Raw genomic sequence first — 9552 nt, forward strand, 5'->3', positions numbered from 1 at the left:
CACGTATACCAGCATGGTGGATGTGAAGTCTAGATGGGCTGGCAGAAGAATACACAACACATCCATAATCTAGCTTCGTCCTGATGAGTGCACGGTACAGGCGAAGCAGTACCGTCCGATCAGCACCCCAAGAAGTATGAGATAAAACACGTAAAAGGATTGGATTGGATTGAGTTAAAATTTCTGGGTGCGCCGGCACTTGAGGCCATTTCGCACCCTTCTATGTATACGGGGAAATGTCCCCTTATCTAAAATTCTGACTTAATTTTAAAAAAGGGGTGTAGATAGCCCCTTGGGAAAAACTAAAAGTGCAAGGTTGTAAAAATACCTGCACGAGACAAACACAACACATTAAAAAGTCAGAATAAACTAAAAACCTCCTTACAGACGGTGGAAGAGTCCAGCTCTTCGCAAAAAACTAAAAACATGTGATAAAATACTGCTGTCATCACCCAAGAGGGATGACAAACAGCCGGAAAGGTTAAAAGTCTGCCGGAGGTAAGCAAGATCGACACATTCAACGAGAATGTGTCGGATGCTTAAAATAACATTACAAGTACGACACAACGGAGGGTCCAGCCCTTGCAGTAGGTGACCATGCGTGAGACGGCTGTGTCCTATACGCAGGCGGGTAAGAATAACGTCTTCTCGCCCAGAGGGACGAGACGAGGAACGCCAGACACCTATGGTGGGCTTAACAGCGTGAAGCTTGTTCCCCGTTTCCATATCCCACTCGGTCTGCCAAGTGTCAAGAAGGCGAGAACGGAACACATTCTGCAGGTCGCTAGCTGGCAAAAGGTGGACGAGAACGTCGCCATCTGCATCATCAGACTTGGCGGCAGCATCAGCTGCTTCGTTCCCCTGGATGCCCACGTGGCTAGGGACCCAACAGAAGTGTACATCGGCACGGGCAGATAGGGACACAAGCCGTCTGAATATGCGTTGCGCTACCGGATGCCGGGAATACGGCGAATTCAGGGTCTGCAACACGCTGGTCGAATCACTGCACACAAGGACTTTCTTCAGACCATTGACGTCTGCAAAGTCCAGTGCCTTTAGAATGGCGTACAACTCTGCCGTATAGATGGAACAGGCAGGGTGTAGCAAGTAACTGGAACTTTGAGAGTCTAGGACGAAGGCGCAACCAACTGATTCGAATGTCTTGGACCCATCCGTGTAAAACACATTAAAATTGGGGTGCTTCGCACGAAGTTCTAAAAACCGTTGCTGGTATACAACCATTGGTGTCTCTGACTTTGGAAGAGCAGTCAGAGAAAAATCGATAGAAGGTGCAGGAAACTCCCAGGTGGGGAGAGGCGAAATGAGTGGAGAGACGCCAGGAAGATCACTGTCAACACCAAGTGCTGACAGGATCTCGTCTGCACGAACACCAAATGGTCTAGTGACACTAGGGTGGAGCCGATACCTTGCCAGCCTACCCTCGTCTGAGATGGTGTGGAATGAAGGATGTGAAAGCATCGAGCGAAGATGGAGGATGTAGTTAACTACCAGCCGCTGCCTTCGCAGAGACAGCGACGGCTCAGATGTCTCTACATACAAACTGGCGACTCGACTGGTCCGAAAGGCACCAGTGCACACACGTATACCAACATGGTGGACAGTGTCTAGGATGCGAAGTCTATATGGGCGGGCAGAAGAATACACAACACATCCATAATCAAGCTTCGACCTGATGAGTGCACGATACAATCGAAGCAGTACCGTCCTATCAGCACCCCAGGAAGTATGGGATAAAACACGTAAAAGGTTGAGAACTCGAAGACAAGAGAACTTTAACTGGCGAAGGTGACGTAGCCATGTTAATTTCTTATCGAAAATGAGGCCCAGGAAGCGGACCTCATTCACTAAGCACAGGGGATATTTCCCCATGTACAGGTCAGAGTCTAAATGACATGTACGCTGACGAAAAAAGTGAACACACACGGATTTCTCGGATGAGAAGGTGAAACCTGTTTGGGAGGACCATTCAACCAAACAGTTTATCATCAGTTGGAGTCGACGAGAAGCTGACGCGAGATTCAGTGAGCGACAAAAGATCGCGAGGTCGTCTACATAGAGGAGGCCATGTACTGGGGAAAGAATGTTTGCCATAACACTGTTTACTGCTATGGCAAATAGATTGATTGATTGATTGATTGATTTAAAAATTGTTTGGGTGCGTCGGCACTAAAGGCCATTTTGCACCCTTCAATGTATACGGGGAAGTACCCCTTATCTAAAATTCTGACTAAAATCATAAAAAGGGGTGTAAATAGCCCCTTGGGAAAACATTAAAAGTGCAAGGTTGTAAAAAGACCTGCACGAGACAAACAAAACACATTAAAATTTCAGAACAACCAAACAAAAAACCTCCTTACAGACGGTGGAAGAGTCCACCTCTTCCTAAAAAACTAAAAACATTTGATAAAATGCTGCTGTCATCACCCAAGAGGGATGACAGACAGCCGGAAATGATAAAAGTCTGCCGGAGGTAAGCAAGATCGACACATTCAACGAGAATGTGTCGAATGCTTAATAAAACATTACAAACACGACATAACGGAGGGTCCAGCCCTTGCAGCAAGTGACTATGCGTAAGACGGCTGTGTCCTAGACGTATGCGAGTTAGAGTGACTTCTTCTCGCCGAGAGGGACGGGACGAGGAACGCCAAGCACCTGTGGTGGGCTTAATAGCGTGAAGCTTGTTCCCCGTTTCCGTATCCCACTCGGCCTGCCAAGTTTCAAGAAGGCGACAGCGGAACATGTTCTGCAGGTCGCTAGCTGGCAAAAGGTGGACGAGAACATCGCCGTCCGCATCAGCAGACTTGGCGGCAGCATCAGCTGCTTCGTTCCCCTGAATGCCCACTTGGCTAGGGACCCAACAGAAGTGTAAATCGGCACGGGCAGATAGGGACACAAGCCGTCTGAATATGCGTTGCGCAACCGGATGCCGGGAATACGGCGAATTCAGGGTCTGCAACACGCTGGTCGAATCACTGCACACAAGGACTTTCTTCAGACCATTGACGTCTGCAAAGTCCAGTGCCTTTAGAATGGCGTACAACTCTGCCGTATAGATGGAACAGGCAGGATGTAATAAGTAACTGGAACTTTGAGAGTCTAGGACGAAGGCGCAACCAACTGATTCGAATGTCTTGGACCCATCCGTGTAAAACCTCATTAAAATTGGGGTGCTTCGCACGAAGTTCTAAAAACCGTTGCTGCTATACAACAATTGGTGTCTCTGACTTTGGAAGGGCAGTCAGAGAAAAATCGATACAAGGTGTAGGAGAGACGCCAGGAAGATCACTGTCAACACCAAGTGCTGACAGGATCTCGTCTGCACGAACACCAAATGGTATAGTGACACTAGGGTGGAGTCGATACCTTGCCAGCCTACCCTCGTCTGAGATGGTGTGGAATGAAGGATGTGAAGGCATCGAGCGAAGAAGGAGAAAGTAGTTAACTACCAGCCGCTGCCTTCGCAGAGACAGCGACGGCTCAGATGTCTCTACATACAAACTGGCGACTCGACTGGTCCGAAAGGCACCAGTGCACACACGTATACCAGCATGGTGGACAGTGTCTAGGATGCGAAGTCTAGATGGGCGAGCAGAAGAATACACAACACATCCATAATCTAGCTTCGACCTGATGAGTGCACGGTATAGGCGAAGCAATACCGTCCGTCCTATCAGCACTCCAAGAAGTATGAGATAAAACGCGTAAAAGGTTGAGAACTCGAAGACAAGAGAACTTTAACTGGCGAAGGTGAGATAGCCATGTTAATTTCTTATTGAAAATGAGGCCCAGGAAGCGGACCTCATTCACGAAGCACAGGGGAGACTTCCCCATGTACAGGTCAGCATCTAAATGACATGTACGCTGACGACAAAAGTGAACACACACGGATTTCTCGGATGAGAAGGTGAAACCTGTTTGGGAGGACCACTCAACCAAACGGTTTATCGTCAGTTGGAGTTGACGAGAAGCTGACGCGAGATTCCGTGAGCGACAAAAGATCGTGAGGTCGTCGACATAGAGGAGTTCCCAACACGTACGCGGAAAAAGCGATCTGATAAAAAATTTTCAATAAAGTACGCCATATGGCCACGCACGCCCCAAGAATGGAGCTGCTTTAGGATGCCAAAGCGCCACGTTGTGTCATATGCCTTTTGGAGGTCAAAGAAAACTGCAACTAAATGTTCCCTGTTGAGGAATGCATCCTGAATATGTGTTTCCAGCTGAACCAGATGGTCCAGTGTGGAACGGTTGGAGCGAAAACCACATTGAAAATTACTTATCAATGAGTTTTCGTCCAAAAACCAGGTGAGACGCTTGTTGATCATGCGTTCCATCAACTTGCACACACAGCTAGTTAAGGCAATAGGAATATAACTCGAGGCTGCGGTGCGTTGTTTACCTGGTTTCAGGATGGGAACAATAATAGCTTCTTTCCAGGAAGTGGGGAAAGAGTCCTCCAACCAAAGCCTGTTGAATACCGCCAAAAGGAAATATTTGGCTCCAATGGGCAGATGACGAAGCATCTCATAGTGGATCTTGTCCACTCCAGGGGCTGTATTCTTAGAATCTCGAAGCGCCTGATCGAACTCCCGTTCAGTGAATGGAAAGTTGTATGGCTCGGTGTTATGACTTCGAAAAATTAGAGGGCGTCGTTCCTGACGGTCCTTCTCACGGCGGAAACGTGGTTCATAATTTTCAGAGCTAGACGCAGCAGAAAACTGCGTGGCCAAGATATTAGATATGTCTCCGGAATCAGTGTACAACGTCACATCGTGCTCCAGAGCGCTCAGAGGAGTAGATGCACCCCCCTGGATGCGACGTACTTTGGTCCAAACGGCTTTCGACGAAGCCTGCTTCGTCAGAGAACACACGTATTGGACCAAGCACGCCTTCTTACTGGCTCGAATAAGCCGACGGGCACGGGCACGCTTAATTCGGAACTGCTCGAGGTTTGCGGCAGTGTGGTTCCTATTGAATCGATCAAGGGCATGATTGCGGTCCTTGATGGCTGCACTGATCTCCACAGTCCACCAGGGGACTGGGCGTCGCCTCGCAGGTCCACTGGGTTGTGGAATGGAGGTGCGTGCAGCATCATGCACTCTTGGCACAAAGGTGTCTAAGGCGTCGATGGCTGGCAAAGTCGACGCTAGATCGACTTCAATGTCCACTGCACGCTCGAAGGCACCCCAGTCGGCCCGACTGAGATGCCAGTGAGGGTGTTGTTCACGTGAGTGCTGAAGATGTTCGAAAGTTAGAAGCAGTGGGAAGTGATCACTCCCACAGAGATCAGGGTGAACGCTCCAAGATGTGGTAGGAGCAAGGCTGGGACTGCAGAAGGACAAGTCCAACGCAGAGTGTGTGCCTGAGGAAGGACTGAAATATGTGGGAGTCTCATCATTCAGCAACGTTAAACCTGATGCCTCACGGAATTGATCTATAATTTGACCCCGGGGCTCTGTACGAACGGAGCCCCACAAACGATGGTAGGAATTAAAATCGCCCAAAAGAACTACAAGAGACGGAAGTTGCTCGAATATAGAAAGCAGGTCCTCAAGAGAGAATCGCTCCTCCCTTGTGATGTAGACACTGCAAACGGATATTGGCTGTGGTAGATGTGGATGTTATCTCGAACACCTATTGCAACACCACCGTGTGCACGACGACCCTCAGGAAGCTTGTCGGTGCGGTAAAGCGTGTATCCGTTTAGAATCACTGATTCATTTGGACGAAAATGTGTCTCTTGGAGACATATGATGGCAGGGTCAAATTCAGATATTAAGATTTGCAGTTCCTCGAGATGTGTACGAAAACCGTTAATGTTCCATTGGAGACAATAAGCCACAGCTGGAGGTATTATAGTTACCTTTTAAGGCGTACTCTGTTTCTAGGCCCTGTCACCTTGATAAATTCTTCATCCGCGGCTTCGTCCTGTATCATGTCCTCGGGTAAGGACACAGAGGGCGAAGGGGATGAAGAAGTGGCAGTGGGGGCGGGTGCTTTGAGCGCCCGCCGGGCAGCTTTCAGCTGCGCTTTAAGTTTCAGGGTGGTCGATGCCGCCCTGACTGGAGAGCTACTGGATTTCAGAAAGTATTCTTTTCTGTAGACATGCTTCGTCTTCTTCTCTGTGGAGCGAGGCGTGGTTGCTGGTTTCCTCGAAGTAGGGCGAGCCTCTACGGGAAGCGTTGTAGTTTGAGTGGACACGTCGCTGGTTTGTACACCCACACTGCGGCGGGTAAGAGCAGCTGCAGCAACTGTAGCGAATGGCACAGGTAAAGTGGTGCGTATACTTTCGCGGAGACGTTGTTTTGCTTCGCCAGCAGAGATTTTCTCTATAACGACCAACTCTCTGATTTTCTTCTCTTGTTGGAAAGAGGGGCAGTCACGATGCCAGACTGGGTGCTCGCCTTGGCAATTAATGCATTTGGGACCAGAAGAACAAGGTTCGGGCCCATGATCAGGCAGACTACACTTACCACAAAGGGCGGTAGTGGCCCTGCAGGAAGGTTGAGTGTGCCCAATGTGCTGGCATTTGAAACATCGCATCGGGTTAGGGATGTATGGCCGGACTTTTAGTCTCAAATATCCAGCCCGTACAATATCTGGGAGAGTGGTCGTTTGGAAAGTTAGTATAATCGAAGCAGTTGGCACAAGTTCTCCGGATTTTCGCGTCTTGATTCGCTGCACTGCGGTGACATGTTGGTCTGAGAGTGCTTCAAGTATCTCTTCCTCCTCAGCATTTAGCAGATCCCAGTGGCGAATCACACCTATACTACAGTTAAGTTGACGATGGGGTTCAACATTAACAGTGAAGTGGCCCAAAGATCGTAACTTTAAAAGGTTGTTGGTCTGGCGATCTGTGCTGGTCTGGATAAGTAGACTCCCGTTTCTCAGCTTCTTTATTTCTGGAACATCGGAACCAGCGGCGTAGTCTAGCTGTTTCTTGATGAGGAATGGTGACAAGTCCTTCAATGTAGCAGCTCCGTGTTTCTTTGTTGTTGCAGAAACATCGTTACTATCGGTCTTCTCAACAATACTGATAACAAGGTAACGTGGCACGTTACTTGTCTTTTCCACTAACTGAAGCGGGCTCGAAGGCCGCGCTCGTTTTGGGGGTTTCCTCCCTTTTGAGTTGTTTTTTGTACCCATATACAAAATGTGTTTATTGTGGAGGGTCCATAAATTGTCGCCTCGACATGCCCTCTATGCCGAGGAAGGCCTAACCCCAAAAATGGAGGCTACTCGAGGACCAAACCGAAATCCCCGAGGCCACGTTCGCGACTGCACCTACCCCTGCAGCCAACGCTGTCCCATCGGCACGTGCAACTCACACCTTGGGATAGGTTTTTTTTATCGAGGTTGTCTCCTCTAGCAGGACCCTTAGTTATAGGGAGGTCAAAGATATGGAGATGAATGACGTGATGGAATGGTGAAAACGTGAGATATGGATGTGAAGAATGAGTGAAATTGTGAGATGAAAATGACGTCCCTACCTTAGTTTCTTAGAGGGAGGTCAAAGATATGAAGATGAATGACGTGATGGAATGGTGAAAACGTGAGATATGGATGTGAAGAATGGGTGGAATGACGAGATAAAAATTGACCTCCCTACTAAGCCCTCTCGCCCCGTAAAGGCAGTCCTACATGGAGGGCATCATTTGGACGAAAATGTGTCTCTTGGAGACATGATGGCAGGGTCAAATTCAGATATTAGAATTTGCAGTTCCTCGAGATGTGAACGGAAACCGTTAAGGTTCCATTGGAGACAATAAGCCATAGCTGGAGGTATGGTTGTTACCTCTTAAGGCGTACTTTATTTCTAGGCCCTGTCTCCTTGATAAATTCTTCATCCGCGGCTTCGTCCTGTATCATGTCCTCGGGTAAGGACACAGAGGGCGAAGGGGATGAAGAAGGGGGAGTGGAGGCGGGTGCTTTGAGCGCCCGCCGGGCAGCCTTCAGCTGCGCCTTAAGTTTCAGGGTGGTGGCTGCCACCCTGACTGGAGAGCTAGTAGACTTAAGAAAATATTCCCTTGTATGCACCTGCTTGAACTTCCTCTCTGTGGAGCGAGGAGTGGTTGCTGCTGGTTTCCTCGAAGCAGGGCGGGCTACTACAGGAATCGTTGGTGTTTGAATTGACACGTCGCTGGTTTGTACCCCTACACTGCGACGGGTAAGAGCAGCTGCAGCAACTGTAGCGAATGGCACAGGTAAAGTGGTGCGTATACTTTCGCGGAGACGTTGTTTTGCTTCGCCAGCAGAGATTTTCTCTGTGACGACCAACTCTCTGATTTTCTTCTCTTGTTGGAAAGAGGGGCAGTCACGATGCCAGACTGGGTGTTCGCCTTGGCAATTAATGCATTTGGGACCAGAAGAACATGGTTCGGGCCCATGATCAGGCAGACTACATTTACCACAAAGGGCGGTAGTGGCCTTGCAGGAAGGCTGAGTGTGCCCAAAGTGCTGGCATTTGAAACATCGCATCGGGTTAGGGATGTATGGTCGGACTTTTAGTCTCAAATATCCAGCCCGTACAATATCTGGGAGAGTTGTCCTTTGGAACGTTAGTATAATCGAAGCAGTTGTCACAAGTTCTCCGGATTTTCGCGTCTTGATTCGCTGCACTGCGGTGACATATTGGTCTGAGAGTGCTTCAAGGATCTCTTCCTCCTCAGCATTTAGCAGATCCCAGTGTCGAATCACACCTTTACTACTGTTAAGTTGACGATGGGGTTCAACATTAACAGTGAACTGGCACAAAGGTCGTAACTTTAAAAGGTTGTTGGTCTGGCGATCTGTGCTGGTCTGGATAAGTAGACTCCCGTTTCTCAGCAGCTTCTTTATTTCTGGAACATCGGAACCAGCGGCGTAGTCTAGCTGTTTCTTGATAAGGAATGGTGACAAGTCCTTCAATGTAGCAGTTCCGTGTTTCTTTGTTGTTGCAGAAACATCGTTACTATCGGTCTTCTCAACAATACTGATAACAAGGTAACGTGGCACGTTACTTGTCTTTTCCACTAATTGGAGCGGGCTGGAAGGCCGCGCTCGTTTTGGGGGTTTCCCCCCGTTTGAGTTGTTTTTTGTACCCATATACAGAACTATTTTATGGTGGAGGGTCCATAAATTGTCGCCTCGACATGCCCTCTATGCCGAGGAAGGCCTACCCCCAAAAATGGAGGCTACTCGAGGACCAAACCGAAATCCCCGAGGCCACGTTCGCGACTGCACCTACCCCTGCAGCCAACACTGTCCCATCGGCACGTGCAACTCACACCTTAGGATAGGGTTTTTTTATCGAGGTTGTCTCCTCTAGCAGGACCCTTAGTTATAGGGAGGTCAAAGATATGGAGATGAATGACGTGATGGAATGGTGAAAACGTGAGATATGGATGTGAAGAATGAGTGAAATAATGAGATGAAAATGACCTCCCTACCTTAGTTTCTTAGAGGGAGGTCAAAGATATGGAGATGAATGACGTGATGGAATGGTGAAAAACGTGAGATATGGATATGAAGACTGGGTGAAATGATGAG

This window comes from Lepisma saccharinum, unplaced genomic scaffold (genome assembly GCF_977018435.1).
Source record: "Lepisma saccharinum unplaced genomic scaffold, izLepSacc3.1 HAP1_SCAFFOLD_337, whole genome shotgun sequence".
In the NCBI taxonomy this organism is placed as follows: domain Eukaryota; kingdom Metazoa; phylum Arthropoda; class Insecta; order Zygentoma; family Lepismatidae; genus Lepisma; species Lepisma saccharinum.